General features: G+C 42.9%; 1 long non-coding RNA gene across 2 annotated transcripts; it reads right to left on the reverse strand.

Annotated features, from left to right (window-relative positions):
- Positions 1 to 16381: 16381 nt before the first annotated feature.
- LOC309363583 lies at positions 16382 to 20821 on the reverse strand. 2 transcript variants are annotated; one of them, XR_014165435.1, is made up of 3 exons: positions 20642 to 20821; positions 18869 to 18969; positions 16382 to 16652 (listed from the first exon to the last, which is right to left on the reverse strand). It is a non-coding gene; the product is annotated as an uncharacterized lncRNA (long non-coding RNA). The 2 variants fall into 2 exon arrangements; XR_014165436.1 differs by lacking the exon at positions 20642 to 20821 and having other exon boundaries at positions 18869 to 19598.
- Between the last annotated feature and the right edge of the window lie 802 nt (positions 20822 to 21623).

The following is a 21623-nucleotide window of genomic DNA, read 5'->3' on the forward strand; positions in this document are numbered from 1 at the left end:
AGGCTATTGTGCCCCATTAGTGTAATATATCATGTAATTTCCCCTTTTAGTTTGCATATTTCTAACCAATGTCCCAATGACTGAAGAACTCCAGCAAACATGAATGTCCTGCAGCAACAAGCATTATTTTTAAATTTTTATATTGAAGGTGCCATTAATATTGAACTATGTTATTATTATTTTAAAGCAAACAAACCCCAATTTAAAACACAGAGACCCAGATTGAAATGCATAAATCAGGCACCCCCAAACTCAGCCCTCCAGATGTTTTGGGACTACAACTCCCATCATCCCTAGCTAAGAGGACCAGTGGTCTGGGATGATGGGAATTGTAATCCCAAAACATCTGGTGGGCCGAGTTTGGGGATACCTGGCATAAGTTTTAGTTAAGAGGCTCATGTGAATAAAAAGATATTAACCCGGCACCTGTGAAGAACTAATTTGGAACAACGCAGCTGTCTGTACAATGCTTGCATTTGAGCAAGGCCAAGGGCGGACAATTGAAAGCCTAATGTTTATGCAACCTGATAGTTGTGAGACAGATGAGGAGGGAAGTTGAAGATAAGCAAGAGGAGCCCCACTGTGGAGCAAAGTCTACTTCAAAAGTAGCCTGATAGAGTAGGAATGTAGCTGCTGATAAGTGGTCTTGAGCAGTGCGGGCAGGCTACAACAAAATGTCACCAATTAGCTTAAAGTTCTTCATTTGAGAAGATGCATAAGGGTTCTTTGTTCTACGCCATGGACATCTCTTGCTGCCCTCCTTACTTGTCTGGCAAGGGATCCTGCTGCAGCAGTGAAATACAGTGGTACCTCGGGTTAAATACTTAATTTGTTCCGGAGGTCCGTTCTTAACCTGAAACTGTTCTTAACCTGAAGCACCACTTTAGCTAATGGGGGAGCCAGAGTTGGAAAAGCCCTGGCTCTGGTTGAGGCTAATCTAACTTCCTTAGGGCCCGGGACCTCTAGGGTGTTGTTATTTATGGACCTTAAACAACCATAAAGATAGTGCCCGGTAAACTTCTCTGGGAAGGCTGTTCTATAACTGGGGTGCCACCACAAAAAGGTGGTCCTCCGACTCATTTCTTTTGGTGAGGACCCTCAGAGCAGGGTCTCTGAAGAGAGCATTAAGGTTCAAGTAGAAGCACTAAATTTTTGTTATCAACACTGGCCTCAGTATTGTATTTGTTTTCCCATAAGCCCTCCAACACTGGGATGTAGGATTTTATAAATGCTGTGCAGTTGCAGTGAGGACAAATGTCAGCTTTTGGACAGATATCAATGAGCATTCTCTAACCCATGTTGAAAGGCTGCTGTTGTCCCCAGATGCTAGATCAGCTTTCCCCCCTGCAGACAAAGGGTTCCTACAGATCCTCTTGCCATGCAGATTTCAACCTTTTCTGTGCCGTCTGCCTGAAATACCAAGCAGTGTGTTATATAATGTGAAAACTTTTTACAGCTATATGCGACCTATTTATTACCCAGTGCTGAAAATTTGTCAGAGGCACAAATGTCTTGCTTGAAACAGGTGGGACCAAGTAGGTTTCACAACCCCTTATTTTTGAGTTAGTTGTTCGTGAGAATGGAGTTCCCCACTCTTTGAACCATACTTTTCCGAATCTTGAAAAAGGAGTTGTCTGTTGGTATTAAAAGTGAGATAGACAGGAGTTGCTAAATTGCTTACAGAGAGTTTCCTGTGAGCAGTAAGGATGTAAGGAACAGGTTATACACAGTTTGAAGTACAGTACAGTGGTACCTCGGGTTAAGTACTTAATTCGTTCCGGAGGTCCGTTCTTAACCTGAAACTGTTCTTAACCTGAAGCACCACTTTAGCTAATGGGGCCTCCTGCTGCCGCCGCGCCGCCGGAGCCCGATTTCTGTTCTTATCCTGAAGCAAAGTTCTTAACCTGAAGCACTATTTCTGGGTTAGCAGAGTCTGTAACCTGAAGCGTATGTAACCTGAAGCGTATGTAACCTGAAGCGTATGTAACCCGAGGTACCACTGTATAGAAAAAGTGCCTCAGATAAATGCCATGGCAGTTTTCCTCTAGGGAGGCCATTGTTCAGAGACAAGTTCTGTGGATATATTGTATGTACTGAGCCCTCTGTCCACTGTGAACAAACCTTTTCGGTCCTTAATGTAGCACTTCATGCTTTTGGCAAGGATGTTTGAATAAATTAGCATATTTGTTTAGGAGAACGATTGGCTTGTAAGATTCCAGATACAGTGGTACCTCAGGTTAAGAACTTAATTCGTTCCGGAGGTCCGTTCTCAACCTGAAACTGTTCTTAACCTGAAGCACCACTTTAGCTAATGGGGCCTCCTGCTGCCACTGCGCCACCGCTGCATGATTTCTGTTCTCATCCTGAAGCTAAGTTCTTAACCCGAGGTACTATTTCTGGGTTAGCGGAGTCTGTAACCCGAGGTACCACTGTACATGCATCCTGTTCTAGGCTTAGGAATAGCTACTATTCCAGTTTTTCTCTACATCTGGGGGATATCTTCAACTTTCCTTAGTTGCATCTTTACAATTTAATTTTTTAAAAATAAATCCATCTAATCCCAGTGTTTGTTGTTTTTAATATCACTCCTTAACTTCCTCTTCTGAGATTTCTAGAGTTGGATTCAGTGATTTTCATTTATATTCTGCTCTCAACTAGGGATCTAAGTAGTAATACTGTCTCCATTTAGATTACAAATAGACAAAAGAGCTCGCAACAGTATTCAGCAAAAGAACTTCAACATCTTAATGTTAAATTAGCATCTTTATTGACAGAAAACCGATTTCTTGCATGCTTTCTTCATCAAATAGTTGAGTAAATGTTTAGTTGAATAAATGTTTTGAGTTATAATAGAACTCATGTCATGGTTTTATGGAACATGCCAGTTTCAAGAGATTTTCAGTTTTCTCTTTTGACTAGCATTTTGGAAAGAACTTGTCCCCCCCCCCCCGGTTTCTCAAATATTACTGTTGGTGGGGATTCTTGGCTCGATTTATGGCTTGCTGCTGCTCAGAATGCACTATTATTAATTATTATTATTATTATTATTATTATTATTATTAAAATTATTATTATTATTATTAAAATTAGACCAACATTTTCCAATATACGTACATTCCATTAGTGATTGACTTCCTTTCCACGGTTTCTTCAAATTATCTATTACTGTTGCATATTGCATGCACAATAAATATTAGTCTGCTGCTTAGTGAGAAAGCCTCAAGCTTGGCAAAAGCAGCTTGGCCCAGTCTGAGCTCTAGGGCTTTACTGAATGTGCCTCGAGACTGATGCTGCCATGGTATTCGGCTCTGTTGCTAACTGGGATCAAGTGCACAAGCTAACATGCTAATATGAAAGATCCAAGTAGAGATGAAATAAATTTAAAATGGTCAAAGAAAAATTATAAATATGGGCCCATCAACAGTTTTAAAAAACACACACACCAAAGAATGGTGCAATTTTACCATCAAGAAGAGTAATTATACACACACACACACACACACACACACACACCCTGTCCGTCTGGCTGGGTTTCCCCAGCCACTCTGGGAGGCTTCCAACCGAATATTAAAAACAATACAGGGTCAGACATTAAAAATGTCTTTAAATAGAGCCGCCTTCAGTTGTCTTTTAAAAGTAAAATAGTTGTTTATTGCCTTGACATCTGCTGGGCAGGTGCCACCACTGAGAAGGCCCTCTGCCTGATTCCCTGTAACTTCACTTCTCGCAGCGAGGGAACCTCCAGAAGGCCCTCGGCACTGGACCTCAGTGTCCGGGCTGGATGATGGGGGTGGAGATGCTCCTTCAGGTATACAGAGTATTTACAGGCGACTCTAAACTTATGCAGGGTATACATGCCAGAGATAGTACATAAAGCCAGAACTGTGTCCGTCACACATTGTAAAATAGGAAGCTGCTTTGTACTATTGGTCCATCTCGCGCAGTACTGTATTTGCTGGCTGGCAGTCGGTCTCCAGGGTTTCAAGATTCTCTCCCAGTCCTACCTAGAGATGCCAGAGGTTGAAGCTGGGATCTCTGGATTCAAAGCATGTTCTCTACCAGTGAGTTACAGCCTTTCCCCCTGGGCAAGTGGTCAGTAACAATAATAGAGGAGATAAGAGGATACGTTTTTTTCTTTTCCTTTTGCTGAGTAAATGTCAGAGACACTGCAGAGGAGGAATGGTGGAGACCGCCTCCCCACCCTGACCCTTCCAGAAAAGAAGAAGACTGTTCAGAATTACAACAGGGGTTTGAGGGAGATCACAGCTCAGAGGTAGATGAGGGGGAAAGCTGGGAAATAATGGGAGAGGAGGAAGAAGAAGCACGGGGGGGGGGGCGACAGCTGACTGACATAGTGTCTTTAGAAAGCATTCCAGACCCCACCCCCCGCTCTCCCAGAACCTGGCGAGCATTGAAAGCAGGAAAACAAAGAGCTCGTATTTACGGGACCGCCTCTCCTGGTATACCCTGCAGAGGACCTTAACGTCCATGAATAACCATAGTTCAGAGGTCCCAGGCCCTAAGGAAGTCAGATTATCCTCCACCAGGGCCAGGGCCTTCTCAGTGATGGCTCCGACCTGGTGGAATGCTCTGTCCCATGAGACCAGAGCCCTGCAGGATTTAACTTCCTGCTGCAGGGCCTGTAAGACAGAGCTATTCCGCTTGGCTTTCAGTTTGAACTTAACCTGGTCTTTTATTCCCCTTCCTTCCTTCCCTCCCCCTCTCCTTTTTATTAAGATTACCTGCTCTGGGATCCCACAGCTAATTCTCCCCTGGTCTCCTCGCTGGTCCAAATAGGACTAATTTAGCCAGCTAGCCCTGGTGATCCTCTAATGTTTATTGGATGGATTTCCTGCCTAAATTGATTTTAGAATTCTGGATTTATTGTTATTAATGTTTTATACTGTATTTTATGCTGTTTTTGTTGCATCAATTAAGTGTTTTAAATTTGTTGTTAGCTGCCCTGAGCCCAGTTTTCTGAACTGGGAAGGGCGGGGTATAAATAAAAATTTATTATTATTTATTATTAAAGGCAGAGGGCACTTTTCAGCATCTGTAGCTGTGACGCATGAGAGAGGAAAGGGGTGGAGACTCACTTGGGGCAATGCCATTATTCCAAGAAGCTCCCCAAGCCTCTTTCTGTGAATGTTGAATAAAAAGCAGTTGGTAAGAACTTTTCCTTGCCTTATCCGTTCCTGCCAACCTGCCGTAGGGGGTTGGATCCTCTGCCACCTGACATTAAAACTCTCCTTGCTCCCTTCCAGAGTGGAACCCATACGTGCTGGCAGATGCTGCAGTTTCAGATGTAGATTACGGAACCAAATGCAGGATCTGGAATCAAATGCAAGGACTAATTACACTGAAAGGGTTTGTTAAGGTGAATCCCACCACAGTGTGGAACACTAAAGTCAGAAAGGAGTTACTTTCATTTATTTATTAAGTCAATTTTTTATTTTTATTTTTGCCCTGCTATTTAGCCAATAAGGCTCTCAGAGTGTGCTACGTACGATCAGCCAGGGCTTTTTTTTCCAGCTGGACTCACTGGAACTCGGTTCCGGCATCTCTCAGGTGGGCACCACTGCCATTATAAGAACAAGGGAGGTGTTCATGTTGAATTCCGGCACTTCTTTTCCTAGAAAATAGCACTGCAATCAGTTGCATATATCTCACATCACCACCCCCATTATAACTCAGGATGGCAGGCCTCACTATATGCAGCCTTTGTCGATCTAAAAGCAGCCTTTGACTCAGTTCCCAGAACCAGACTCTGGGACAAGCTTCTGGCCACTATCATCGATAGAAGGCTACTATAGTTAATTCAGGTAGTACATTCAAATACGGCCCTTAGAGTCAGGTGCAGCCGGCTAGGCCCCATCAAACAGACCCCATCAAAACATTTAAGGGTGTTAGGCAAGGATGCCTTTTGGCCCTTTTATTATTTAATTTTTATTTAAATAACCTGGTAACCACTCTCCATAACCTTGACTTCCACCCTCCGAAGCTAGCAAACCGGCACATCACGGCTCTGCTTTACGCAGATGACGCAGTAATACTATCCAGAACCCCCACAGGGCTTAGAAGAGCACTATGAAATCCCCATCCCCCTGGCAAGGAGCTCTAGGTGGCATGTACGTGGTTCTCCCCTCTCCTCATTTAATCCCCACAAGGGCTCTGTGAAGTTAGGCTGAAAGGCAATGGTCACCCAGTGAGCTCTCACAGCTAAAAATGTTGAAGTTGCTCAAGTGCATGCAAAACAGGCAAGGGAGATTTTTGCACAGTTATACAACTCTTTTATTTAGGACATAATAGTGAATCTGGAAAACACACACACTTGCATGCATATTATAATACAGAGGGAGCCTTTGTTCTTTCAAGAGTCACAGTCTCTAGGGGTATTTTGGCTAAATATAGCTGTGTGGGGAATTCAATTTGGATCAGGGCTGTGATGCAAGGAGAGGGAGGGAGGGAGGTCTCCCCCTACTGCCTGCTACTAAATAATAATAATAATAATAATAATAATAATAATAATAATAATAATACAGTGGTACCTCGGGTTAAGAACTTAATTCGTTCCAAAGGTCCATTCTTAACCTGAAACTGTTCTTAACCTGAGGTACCACTTTAGCTAATGGGGCCTCCCGCTGTCACCGCGCCACCGCAACAAGATTTCTGTTCTCATCCTGAAGCAATAAATGGTACTATTTCTGGGTTAGCGGAGTCTATAACCCGAAGCATCTGTAACCCAAGGTACCACTGTAATAATAATAATATATTTTTAATTTATATCCCACCCATCTGGAAGGCTTACAACATATATAAAAACACAACAAAACAACATCCTATACAAGCAACAAACCAACCAACAAATCAATAGAAACCAATTACAACAGCAACAATAATAACAAACAGTTTATAGTTATACCCAAAGTGAAATAATCGCCAACCCCAACTAAACATTTAACTGGAGATGGTAGGGGATTGGCCCTTCTTTTGTGCTGTGTCAGGGACTGATGCTTCCGCCTCTAGAGCATCTTTGAAATGGAAATGTAATGTGAAGAATATATTTTGGTAATGTACCTATACTTGGCATATGTGGTCTCAATTGTGTAGGTTGAACTAAGGAGTTGGGATGAGCTGGTGGACTGAGTAGACCAGAGGTGCCTTTTATCATCTCCAACACTACGGATGGTATTCAACAAAGTTTTGCTCAGGGTAGACTCACTGAAGTTAACGAATCTAATTTATGAGTCATGCTCATTAATCTCAGCAGGTTTACTCTGAGCAAAACATAGCTGACTACTACTCCCATAAGTGTAACGCAAAACAACAGCTCATTCCAAGTAGGTTAACAGAGCACCAAGAAGCTTCATTGACACGGGTGAAAATTTAGACGATCCACGATTATTTGCACTTGAATGCACCTGCTATGCCAACACCTGTCTCCTTGACCATATGTTTATCATGGTCAGTCCCAAGAGAAACACAGCAGTGCCTGACATGCTAAAGCTATACACTCGGCACAGAAGCCCTACTCCCCAACGCCTTTTAATCAATTTCTGAATTAAAGCGCTGTATGTGGGATGAAGCCTTGCTGATGTAGCAATGTAACAAATCTGTGACTCCACTAGATGTCCCCAAAGAGTAAAAATATTATATTGTAAGGGCTAACTGCGAAACCCCATTAAGGCACTTCATTCATCACAAACAGCATAAATACATGATAAAGGTAAAGGGACCCCTGACCATTAGGTCCAGTCATGGCCGACTCTGGGGTTGCGGCGCTCATCTCGCTTTATTCGCCGAGGGAGCCAGCGTACAGCTTCCGGGCCATGTGGCCAGCATGACTAAGCCGCTTCTGGTGAACCAGAGCAGCGCACGGAAATGCCGTTTACCTTCCCGCTGGAGCGGTACCTATTTATCTACTTGCACTTTGAGGTGCTTTTGAACTGCTAGGTTGGCAGGAGCAGGGATCGAGCTCACCCTGTTGCAGGGATTCGAACCGCCGACCTTCTGATCAGCAAGTCCTAGGCTCTGTGGTTTAACCCACAGTGCCACCCACATATAAATACATGATAGAAGTAGTTAAATTGTGTCATATTCCTTCTCCCCATGTACTGCTTGTTAACACATGAACCTCATCATATGTGCCACACAAGCAGACATGCATGCCATCGACAGAAGGATGTCTTATAAGATATTGGGCCTAGAATAACCCACACTGCAGGAGAAGTTGCCCTACACACTTAAGATGAGGAAGAAATTGGCAACAGAACGCAGACTACCATTTATATGGAAAGCAAAGGTTTGCTGTTATTACAAAATTGAAAGGCAGTTAATAGGTGTGAAATATGGGTACAAGTATAGCTGCCTGAAACCATTGGTCCATCTAGCTTAATAGTTCCAACACTGACTGGCAGTGGCACTTCAAGGTTTCAGGGAACAGTATGTCAGGCTTCGGGAATGTGGCTTGCTCCCTCCCTTTGCCCGTGGATAAGCAGAACAAAGCAAAATGCAGTGGTACCTCGGGTTAAGTACTTAATTCGTTCTGGAGGTCTGTTCTTAACCTGAAACTGTTCTTAACCTGAAGCACCACTTTAGCTAATGGGGCCTCCTGCTGCCGCCGCGCCGCCAGTGCACGATTTCTGTTCTCATCCTGAAGCAAAGTTCTTAAGCCGAGGTACTATTTCTGGGTTAGCGGAGTCTGTAACCTGAAGCGTATATAACCTGAAGATTTTAATGATCACCGCGAAAGAACAAAGTGTCCATTCTCAGAGTAAAGGTGCTCCCAATTAATGTCTACACCCCCTTCCCCACCCTCGTCACTTCCTCGCCTTGCAACCTGATCTCGCAACCACTACTTTATCTGCCCTACGTGACCTTGGACTGATAGGCTGGACACTTTCTAGTGAGAGAGAGAGTCTTTTGGCTCTCTCCCAGTTCTTCTTTGCTTTGCTGCTCAACCCCCTGGCTTGTCCCATCTTTTGCCTTCTGAACTATGCCCCTCTGCAAACCACTGCTCCAAATCTATACTGCCCCACTGCTCCTGAGCAGATTCAGGATCCCACCGTTCCTCATCAGAGCAGTACTCCTCAGCCTGGTCTCCAACACAGTATTTCCTAGCTCTAGCTGGAGATGATGAGGATTGAACCTGGGTCCTTTTTCATAGAAAGTGTATGCAGTACTGTACCCTTGGGCTGTGGCCCTGCCCACATTCATGCACAGGCTTACACAAACATAGCATGGCCTGGACTGACAGTTCAATCGACTTATCCTAGGGAGAGAGGGAGGGAAACCGTGTCTGCCATATAAAGAGGGGAGAGAGTATTAGGGATCCAGCATGCTATAATGGAGGCCTGAGCATAACAGGACACAATCAAACGAAATAATGCAGGATTGGGCCATGTGAGGGTTGTGCAACTGTCTAGCTGAATCCAACCCATATATTCACTGTTTAAATACATCTAGGGTGGAATTAAATGTCACACTAAGGTGATTGTTCCATCCTTACAAGCTTTTCTGCTTGCCAGAATGATTTCCCCCCTCAACTCACCATGCAGTCTTTTTGAGGTTTCTCCCAATCCTGCCAAAGAGATTTGGGGGAAGGTGTGAGGGATGGAGATTATCACAGTGTGTGTATGTAGCCGGGATGTAATAACTTTGCTGAAGCTTCGTGTTGATGAATTGTATGATGGCATACCTCAGAGGCACAATGCCTTCCAATGTGCATTTGCAGCATTCACAGTCAGAAACGAAATTTTGCAAAGGCATAGAGATGCTGCCTTTTGCAAGTCAGCACGGATGTTTTGCTCAAATTCATGTCAGAACTCAGCAGGAACCAAATTTCAGGCACAGGACCTATTTGCCATGCCAGGCAGGCAATGTGTGTCTGTGTGTGTGTGTGTGTGTGTGTGTGTGAGAGAGAGAGAGAGAGAGAGAATGAGCAAGCAAACAAGAGCACAGTCCAGTCCAGAGTATTAGCACTCACTTTAATGATACTATGATATTTTATCTTTAAATTTTTTGTAATGGTACATACTCCCCACCTTGCCAAGTGATAAGAGCAATGTGGGTTTGACTTCCTTTAGATCAGAGCACACTGAGGACTTGTGACATTTTTGTAATGTTTTATCTATAAGCAAGTAGAACCTACTGTGCTCTGAATCAATGTTCCTGCCAACCAACCAACCATGCCCTCCTCCCCAATACTCCATTCCATTTCTCCCTCACTGTCCTCTTGCCCCAGTGCAATTTCATGGCCACTGAGCATGCTCAGACCCCATTGGGCTGTTGTCAGGGGCCCCCCCCCATTAGAATTCCCCCTAAAGAGTTTTGGTAAACCACTTAGAGGTTTAATTATACTAAGCGATATCATTTTTCAAATAAATATGCTTTTATAATATGATATTACTCAATATCTGTTTCGCTAGATAAGAAAACGTGTGAGGATGCTATATGGCGTGAAGCTCTCCTAAATGGGAAGAGGGTAAGATTAAAAAAACACCATTTGCAAAAGGTGTTCCCCAACCATTAATGCCCAGTGTTTAAATCTCTGGTTGCTGAGATGCACTTTTGTATTGAGTTTAAATTTGCAGGAAGAAGAAGAAGAAGAAGAAGAAGAAGAAGAAGAAGAAGAAGAAGAAGAAGTGTAGTAGTTTGGATTTGATATTCCACTTTATCACTTCCTGAAGGAGTCTCAAAGCGGTTAACATTCTCCTTTCCCTTCCTCCCCCACAACAAACATTGTGTGAGGTGAGTGAGGCTGAGAGACTTCAGAGAAGTGTGACTGGCCCAAGGTCACCCAGCAGCTGCACGTGGAGGAGCGGGGAAGCAAACCCGGTTCCCCAGATTACGAGTCCACCGCTCTTAACCACTACACCACACTGGCTTGCACCCAAAAACAGTTTATGTTTAGAGTTTAAAAAAAGTTTGCTCACCCTCAAAGGAGCCCACCGGTCTATGTGTTTTTGTGTGAAGAACTGTTCTGAGAATAACTCCTGTCCTGGGTGGAAAGAGATGAGCTCAGGGAAGTGATTCCTGCTGAGATGCAGTAGGGCTGATTGGAAATGAGGAATCCTCTCTTTGAATCAGATACTTGGAAGGAACTCTGTAGGTTCACATGTGGGTTAAGCAGCTCCCTGATCCATTTGAGACCAGGTTCAGTATCCCGGTATTGGAGTGTAGATTGTGCTTTGATTCTGCCCAGTTTGTTGCACTGAATGTCTGCTACTTGGACAGCCAAAGCTATTTAAGCCCCACTCGGAAAATACCCCACTTCTGAATTATGGAATGTTATCTTCAGCACCACGGACAGCACCTGTTAACATAAGCCAAAAATAAACCCAAAGAGAGATCCAAAGAATAGCAAAACGAAGTTCTGCATGCCCATAGGTCCTTTGGACTTGAGTTCTTAAAATAGGGGCTCACCATGCAACGTGACAAAATGCAAGGACTTTCAAATGAAAATTGGAATTTGGCACAGGAACCTGCTGCTCAAAGGAAGGGGAGTTGTTAATTTTTAAATCACAGATGATGGAAGAGTATAGTAGCTCTTTCGATACTGGTCCTAGTCTTTAGTGTAGAGCAGGGATTCCTATACTTGGGTCTCCACTGGTTTTTGGACTACTGTTCCCAGCATCCCTGACCACTGGTCCTCCTAGCTAGGGAAAATGGGAGTTGTAGTCCAAAAACAGCTGGAGACCCAAGGTTGGGAAACCATGGTTTAGAGTGATAACCCTAACAAATCCAAGCGAAAATACCTTAATAACAATGACACATGTTGTTAGAAAGATGAAGAGCGGTTTCCAATTAACGTGTCCCATCAGTGCAATTTATGCTTGTGCAGTTGGATTTCCCTCCCTCTCCTCAGAGCCCACACCCTCTCCAAATCAACTTTGGAGTGTAGGTAATAATCTGGAACACATTTACGGGGCATGATGGGAAGGGGGGCGGATTCCATTGTGCAAGCCTAAATCCTTGTGTTATGTGAATTACTTGGGGCTACATTGGATACAACCCTAAGTTCCTTGTGGCAAGAGCTATTATGGATAACAGATCACGTTACTGGATGCAGGCAATGGACTTGGTCTGTGACAGTGACAGTTGAAATAAGTTACACTGCAAGATGTGCCAAGTTAACTTTGAGAGACAAGAAAATGATAGGAGTTCCAAATGAAAATAATTTTTAAAAAACCTGATCACTAAACGGGTGAATATATATTACAGTTCATTAGGAGGTGATTTACCTTTTGAAGCCTGCAAACTGCTTATACTTGGAAGTTCAAGCTATGAGAAATACAATCAAATTGTAGATTCAGGTAGGTAGCCATGTTGGTCTGACACAGTCGAAGTAAATAAAAAATTGTCCAGTAGCACCTTAGAGACCACCTAAGTTTGTTCTGGGTATATGCTTCCATGTGCATGCACACTTCTTCAGATACTTCTGTTTCAGTGTATCTGAAAAAGTGTGCATGCACACAATCAGAAGGTCGGTGGTTCGAATCCCTGTGACGGGGTGAGCTCCTGTTGCTTGGTCCCTGCTCCTGCCAACCTAGCACTTCGAAAGCACATCAAAGTACAAGTAGATAAATAGGTACCGCTCCGGCGGGAAGGTAAATGGCATTTCCGTGCGCTGCTTTAGTTTGCCAGAAGTGGCTTAGTCATGCTGGCCACATAACCTGGAAGCTGTACGCCGGCTCCCTCGGCCAATAAAGCGAGATGAGAGCCCAGAGTCGTCCATAACTGGACCTAATGGTCAGGGGTCCCTTTACCTTTACCTTTAAGGTGCTACTGGACAATTTTTAATTTACAATCAAATTGCAATCAAATTGGTTAATTTTCCAGTTCCACAGCTTCCCTTTGAAGCTGCTTGGTGCATGCAATAGAAGAGTAATATAGAAAACTCTCAGTAAGTCAATGTGCACTACTTGGTGTACAGATTTTTTGCTCGTAAGAGGAAGGCAATGGATAGGAATACGGGAAACTGCCTTATAATGCAGTTGAGCGACGTTGAGGTGAGCGATGTTGGCTGGGAGTCCAACAGCATTTGATGGTCAACATACTCCTCATCCCTGGTTGAAACTAACCAACCAAAGAAAAATTCCAGCTTGTGACTCAGGTTGGCTGTTCTTTTATATCCTGAAGACTTGGGATCATCCAGTAGAAGGAAGCACTTGAATCAGTGGGTGAGTCAGGTTCGGGTGATAGAACCTTTGAGGGTTCTGGCTCAGGCTTATGTAACTAAAGGAAAGGGTCTGCTAATGCCTCTGTTTTGTTTTTAATCAAGTGTATCTCAGTACAGCCAAGGGGAAGGTTATATAAATGTCATAAAATCGAGAAGGCTTCACATGTTTTTAATATTAATGCTGTTAATATTTTATAGATTATAAAAGCCATCTTGATTTGTTAATCATATGACTTCTGCTGTAATTGTGGTGTATTTTTAGCTGCCCCGTTTGTTAATAATGTTTTATACTTTGTAACTGTTTTATTGATGATTTGCTAATTATTTTATATGATTTAGGCTCTATTTGCGATGTTCTAATAGGTTTTATTACGTCATTGTTATTTATTGTTTGTAAGCTGCTTTGAGATTCATTTGACTGAAAAGTGGCATAAAATTACAATAAGCCAAGTCAAGTCAAATGCACCAGGAGTTGGAAATTCTTGCCCCAGTGGGTCAGAATCTTATACTGGCTCAACTTTGACAGGTGAGTGGTGCAACCCACCTGTCCATCACCTGATGTCATGATGGTGTCAGTTACTTGACAGAAACACACAAAGGTAGGGCTGTTATTTCATCATTTTGCTCCATTTATGAATTGATTCTCCTAAAATATCTCAAAGCAATATCACAATAAAAGGATCCACAACAGAAACCATTGCACACATAAACAATTTAAAAAATACCCCAATTAGAAACACTTTCATATGGAAAAAGAATTTTAAATCCAATGCAGAAACAGAATAGGAGAAAGGTCTCTACAGTGGTACTTTGGATAACATACGCTTCAGGTTACGTACGCTTCAGGTTACAGACTCCGCTAACCCAGAATAGTACCTCGGGTTAAGAACTTTGCTTCAGGATGAGAACAGAAATCGTGCTCTGGCGGCGAGGCAGCAGCAGGAAGCCCCATTAGCTAAAGTAGTGCTTCAGGTTAAGAACAGTTTCAGGTTAAGAATGGACCTCCGGAACGAATTGAGTACTTAACCCGAGGTACCACTGTACTTAAAAAGCTCACTGAAAAAAAATGAATGTTTCCAATAGGTGCTGAAAAGCCTGTCTAATATGAGGGTAGGGATGTGGGTGGCGCTGTGGGTTAAACCACAGAGCCTAGGACTTGCAGATCAGAAGGTCGGCAGTTTGAATCCCCGTGACGGGGTGAGCTCCCGTTGCTCGGTCCCTGCTCCTGCCAACCTAGCAGTTCGAAAACACGCAAGTAGATAAATAGGTACCACTCCGGCGGGAAGGTAAACAGCATTTCTGTGTGCTGCTCTGGTTCGCCAGAAGCAGCTTAGTCATGCTGGCCACATGACCTGGAAGCTGTACGCCAGATTCCTCGGCCAGTAAAGCAAGAGTCGGCCATGACTGGACCTAATGGTCAGGGGTCCCCTTTACATTTAATATGAGGGTATTCCAAAGGAATTCTACCATGCTAAAGACCCAATTCCTATATCATACAGAATGGACCTCCTGATGACATTTGTGGGAGGCCCTCCCTCAGACGCAGTGATCAGCTGGGTGTATAAGGGCTGTAGATCTGTTGGGTATGTATCCTGTTAGAACAGTAATGTGCCATTCTGCTGACAGTGAAGCAGTTCAGCTTACATTTTGTGCATGTCGAAAACAGCCATCCTTATTAGCGCATTGTAATCTGTGGTGGGTGGGCTGAATGGTTGTGGCTAGAACGTAAAAGGATCACATAGTTGCTTCTAGGAACGCTGAGGGAGGGGGAGCGAGGTGAGCGATGCGACATCAGAAGACATTCTCACTGAGCTGCCACCCGAGCGTCAAGGTATTGCAGCACTCACAAAAGAGGTCAGTCATTACGCAAGAGACTGCACTGCACTCAAGCAGAACAGGTGAATTGTTTTTAAAAGCCCTGGGAGCTCTGGAGATAAATGGAATCGGAGGGGAATAGCAATAAGCAGGGCCGGATTTAGGTCTGATGAGGCCCTAAGCTACTGAAGGTAATGGGGTCCTTTAAATGTCCAGCTGTCCTTTGTCAGCAATAAATTGTCGCTGTTTTTTGTGCTGAATATATGCTATATGGTAATTTATGGACCAAATAGGTATCTAAAGCCATTTGCACATAACAAAATATGTATTTTATCAGAGTAGTTGAGATAGAAATGAGCAAACCAGTGATATTTTAGGGAGCAGGCTAGCAGGCGGGGCCCATTACTTACATCATAGGAGCCTACACAACACAAAACACTGTTGCTGTATGTAAGTCTTATTTGTTTTTTATCTTATATTTTGGAAATGTACATCCAGTTTTTCCTCTTCATTTTCTGGGGGACCCCCAAGAGGGTGGGGCCCTAAGCTATAGATTGTTTAGCTTATACGTAAATCTGGCACTGGCAATAAGTATTTAAGGAAAGTAGCTCTTCTTACCTGAGAACTTTGCCATTTGCCACGCCAGTCTATGGGCCGGAAGGGTAGTTGAAGTAGTGAAGTAACTTATTCCAGTCCACCAGTGAATTAACTTTGGGAGGTTGAGGGGGCGGGGAGACAAAGCCGTTGATGGTTACAGTGGGGTTGCATTTTCTTTTCTTTACAAAGCAACAACATCTAATAGAGGAGAAAATCATTTCCCAGATCTTGGGGTGTGGTGCAGACTATCAGTTTATGGGAGATATCACTAGGTGTGACATAAAAAAAATATGAATGAAAACAAAAAGGAATGACAAAACAAATGAAAACAAAACAGGAATTGAGCTTTTCTGGGGTAGTTATATAGTTGCTTTGTGACACTTTAATTTAGCAGGTTTGTTTGCTAGGAAAGCTGAAGAAGAACTGCAAGAGCTTAACTAATAAAATTAGCAATTAAAAAAACAATTAAAACATGATGTTCAAACCAGTTTAAAATATGCTCCGAAACCTCATCTGCTAAATAACAATGAAGTGTTAACCTCTATTTGCATATAATGCAGGTATATATTAATGGGAAGGAGGTGTTGTAACCAGCGAGGTCAAAGAGAAATGTAGTGAAAAATGTACAAACTGTGACAATTCATTTTCTTATGACCTCACTGCTTGCAACCCCCACTCCAATACTGTATGTGTATATGTCTGCAACTGAGGATAATACTTCGGGCAGCTGGTGAAGTGGACTTTAGCCCATGAAAGCAGATGCCATAATAAATTAGTTAGTCTTGAAAGTGCCACAAGACAGTTTATTGTTTTTGCTGCAACGCTGCCTAATATGATCACCCCTCCGGAAATCGTTGCATTTAAAACATAAGTAACATGTCTGTTTATTTTAAACTGCAGCTTTATGGAGGAATTGTTTTAAATTCAGCTATAAATTCTAAACAGATCTTGTATGGAAATAGATCTCCAGTACACATTTGAGAACTGCCAGCATTTGTCTTCATTACTCAGCCTCTTCATACAGATAAAACGACAGCCTATTATCTCTGCTCTCTGACACCTAGGGAGAAAAATGAGCACATGAAACAACAGACCCAAGTCCACTGTAAAATAAATTTTAAAAAGAGCCATGTTGAAGCGAGGGAGGTTGGGTGCATCTGAAATCCTAGTGTACCAAATTCATGGTCAATAGAATTTGAAAATAGCTGGATAAAAAGTGAGCAATATCAGTGACTGGTGGGTTGAGTTTGTAACTTCTCCCCCTCTTGGCATTTTTGAAGAATGGCAAGCTAGAACACTAGCTGTTTACATTACTGCAGAGAAGAGATAAGAACTGAAAACTCCCAACACCCACACAACTGAAATCTGTATTTCATGTATCTATCATGCACCTGCATGACATTTTGAACACAACATCTCCCAACTCATGTTTTTTCTCTGTTCAGCTTGTTTTCCCCTCAGAACATCCAACGTTATGGAACACCTGCACAATTTCCTCAAGTCACTAGTGCTCTACACATTCCTTTCCCTATGATCTTTATAGCTTCTCAAGAAATCAACTCTGTCACTTCAACCTTTCCATACAGATGTGTCATAATGTAATCTATCACGTTGCGGCAGTGAGTGGGTAAAGGAATATTTAACCCTCACCCACCTAATGGTCCCAATGAACACCCCCCTACATTTGGGATTGAAAAAATTAGGACCGTTCACTTGGCTGAAGCAGCACTTTTTTTTGGTAAAAGATATATATGAGGTGCCAGTACAACAGTATTGATAAAAGTGATGTGGGTGGCAGCACAAAATGGCTGCCATGTGCAGCAAAAGAAAAAGAGGTGCCAATATTCTGTACCATGAGTTTAGTCACACCAAAAACGAAAAAGAGTAAAATTACTATTCCAGCTGAAAACAGACCAGCAATTAAACAGTGCTGTTAAAATGATGATGTCTGGAAGTACCCTATTTGGGAAGCAGTATCATAGAGTTGATAGGGACGTGGGTGGCGCTGTGGGTTAAACCACAGAGTCTAGGACTTGCCGATCAGAAGGTCGGCGGTTCAAATCCCTGTGACAGGGTTAGTTCCCGTTGCTTGGTCCCTGCTCCAGCCAACTTAGCAGTTCGAAAGCACGTCAAAGTGCAAGTAGATAAATAGGTACCACTCTGGCGGGAAGGTAAACAGTGTTTCCGTGTGCTGCTCTGGTTTGCCAGAAGCAGCTTAGTCATGCTGGCCACATGACCCGGAAGCTGTACGCCGGCTCCCTCGGCCAATAAAGCGAGATGAGCGCCGCAACCCCAGAGTCGTCTGCGACGGGACCTAATGGTCAGGGGTCCCTTTACCTTTACCTTATCATAGAGTTGGAAGGGACCACAAGAGTCATCTAGCATAACCTCCTGCAATGCAGGAATCTTTTGCCTGGTGTGAGATTCAAACCCACAACTCTGAGATTGAGAGTCTCCTGCTCTACCAACTGAGCTACCTGTGGCATTTGCCCTCCTAGGTGTGTGACATCATACTGGGTTCATAGGGAAAGGGTTAAAAAATTGTAAAATGACTAACCAATGGGAACCCAGGAGGCAGAGTTAACTGTATAAGTTTTAAGCACAGAGGTTGTTTAGGGAGTTAGAGTTGTTGAGAAGACAGTCTGGAGTTAGAACAGACAGAGAAGATAAGTCGGTGGGTTGGGCTAGTCTGGTGTGAGAGAGTGAGAGAATCTGTTAAGAGGAGTCAGTTGAGATAATCAGTCAGAAGGTATTAGGAAGGTATAGGCCGGTAAAGAAACTAAAGTTAAGATACTGACAGGAATATTATCTGAGAAACCGTAAACTTGTTAATGTTTGTAAAATAAACTTGTTTTTTTGGTTCACTTTTAACAACTGACTGGACTCAGTGTTTTACCCGAGAGTAACGGGTTGGTGGCAGCGGGGAAGTGAGCACAGTGGTGGCACAGGGATCAATAGACCGTTAAATGTCCGGGGACCCTGTGTGATCACCACATACCCCAGGCCGGTGAATGAAGATTTGCTTCACAGAGCCCCAGAGATAGGGCAAAGTGAGACAGACTCCTAAAAAGCCAATAAAAGATGCTTGCCTATTTTATTATCCACAGAGGTGCCTGAGTCATGGAGTGTCATAGTAAACAGACAAACATGTTTAGTATCTTCTGTTCTAGTACAGCAGCAATCTGCTCCCTTCCCATCTGCCTGGGACTCAAATTGATTTGTTTTTCTGCAGAACGCTTCCTCTCCAAAGATAGAGAAAAAGATCTATGAGCTTACTTTAGCAACGAGAGCTTGACCATCAAACACAGAGCCAGTTAGGGACTCTGTCTGCCTCCTGTTGCTGGGTGGGAAAGGTTGTTCAAGTCAGCAAGCCTTTCCTGGACATAAATCACAGCGCTGTGATGGACTCAGAGGTAATATGCTCAGATTCAGTGTTTTAAAAATAAAATAAAAACGTGGAGACAGCTAAAAGGTGATCCATAAATGCAATGAATAATGGAGCATCAATTCTATCAGGCTGACATTTCCTTATTTAGTAACCGCCTAGGTTTATACCTATCCCACCCATAAACACCTGTAACTTCATTGTATCTAAAGTTCATGAGGTCCTACCATAGCTTGTGGAAATATTCTGAAATACAGTGGAACCTTGGTTCTCGAATGGCTTAGTTGACGAACAAATCAGCTCCCGAATGCTGGAAACCCAGAAGTAAGTGTTCTGGTTTCCAGACATTCTTTGGAAGCTGAACATCTGATGCAGTTGTCAGCTATTGTTTCCGGGGCACTTGCGCCAATCGGAAGCCGCACCTTGGTTTTCGAATGTTTTGGGAGTCGAATGGACTTCTGGAACAGATTACGTTCGAGAACCAAGGTTCCACTGCTTTTCAAATGACACCAGCTTATTCTATGTCTAAGGCACCTTTCCTAGACATAGCCAACCCAGTTTATTGCTTGCTAGTCCATCTGGCCATAAATAAAAGATAACAGGCAATAAAAACAACAATAAGATGCATACATACAAAACACATTAAACTGTATTGGAATATAATGATATTGTTATAGTCAGGGCTTTTTTCAGGTGGGCGCCATTGCCATTATCATTGCCATTCATGGTGAGTTCCAGCACCTCTTTTTCTAGAAAAATTGGAGTTGTTACAGTGTTCATTAACATGAACTTTGACAAAAGCAAAATAATGGTTTTGGGGAATTCACGCAAGAGCTATAGCTGGGTATTTGGTGGTAAACCCATGCAGCAGGTATTCAAATTCAACTATCTGGGAATTACATTCCATCATAAGCTTCTCTGGTCCACGCACCGTGCAATTGCAGTGAATGCCAGTAAGATGTCTATGCAGGCCATAATACGTTTTTTCATAATAAGAGGTAATTCGCATATCCCTTCTGCCCTTAAGGTCTTCAACGCCAAAATTATAGCTCAATTGCTCTATGGTATTCCAGTCTGGCTGCCATGGCTTACCCAGTTGGTAGAATGAGTGCAGGCAGCTTTCCTCTTCAAGATTTTTACTGTCCCATGATGTGTAACCTATGCAGCCTTGTGTCTAGAGGGAGGTCAACACAAGGTAGAGACTGTCGCCTGGGCGAGATTTCTTCTATGCTGGTTAAACATTTGCCTTACAGGGCTACAACAGTTTAACAAGAAGGTACAGCAACTTGGGCTGTCAGTGGAACTTTTGCGATCGATGTCCCTACCATCTGCCAAGGCTATAATCATTAACACATATTCCCATCTAAAATATTAAGCAATTTCTGTTTCCTTAAAGTCAAGCTAATAAATTTGGCCGTCTTATATGTCCCATAATAATCTGTTCCAGCCAGTATAAAAATACTTTTCTGCCTAGAAGAGTTATTTCTAATCCCTGATATTGGAACCTTCTTAGATATATTTTTAATTATTCAGGTGGAGACCTGGCATAAAATTATCTTGATATCTGATATCATCAAAGTCTGGCAATAAAGAGATCTCGTTCCCACTTAACACTTGAAGAAGAAAAAATATATAATGTAATGTCAGGCTCCAAGCTAAGCTACCTTTGAAGTTAAACTGGTGTTTTTCTTGCGTCTCAGCTCCTGTTTGTTTAATCAGCGGCCAACATCTGTTATTGTGTTGCAGAATTTACAGAACAAATCTGGCTCTGAATAGAACATCAGTAATAAGTTTTTGCTTTCTTGCTGCTGCTATTGTTGTTAGTTTTTGTTTGTTTGGCTGAAAATTAGTCTGAACTAATTTTGCTCAGCTCCAACAAAGAAAAAGCACCAGAAAATGCTAAGCCCTTCCAAATGAATTTTATGTAATGGGTCTCCCCCCAAAACTGGACCAAAACATTGTCATGGAAAACATTCCAGATGACCAGTGCTAAACTGAAGTATTCACTACTACCCAATTAGAATAGCTGGTTCATGGGGGGCAGGGAGTAGGTTGGGCACCAGATGGAAAGCCCCCAAGGTAATTCTTGAACCAGTAAACCAGGGTTTGGGGAAACCTCCAGACTACATCTCTCATCAGCCAATGGCCGAAGAATATGCTGGAAGTTGTCGTGGATGACTACAGGGCTTCCATCCCTGAAATAAGGTAGGTGTTTTGAGTACTGGAGAGAGGGTTCCAATGGATTATAAAGTTATTGTGGCTGCAGATGGCTTCAATTTGTTTTCCCTGGTCCTGGAATCACTGGTAACAGTTTACTTCATGGACTAGAGCCTGGTAAATCTGCTGTGACCTTTGCCTTCTTTTTCCAGGACTTGAGGGGGGGGGGAATATATTCATAGTTTCAACATTCCATCATGAATATAAGCAGTACTATTTTTCTAGAAAAAGAACTCACCACAAACACCTCTCTCTTAGAATGGTAATGGCACACACCTGAGAGGTGCCGGTAGTGAGTTCTGGCAAGTTCTGGCTGAAAAAAAGTCCTGAATCTACTTATGCCATCAGGGAAAAAATATATGAGGGAAATAATTTAAATCACTGAACAAGATTTCTTTCGACTTTCAGATCTGTGATGACCCATTTAAG

This window comes from Podarcis melisellensis (assembly GCF_964234715.1).
Source record: "Podarcis melisellensis genome assembly, chromosome: 2".
Taxonomy (NCBI): domain Eukaryota; kingdom Metazoa; phylum Chordata; class Lepidosauria; order Squamata; family Lacertidae; genus Podarcis; species Podarcis melisellensis.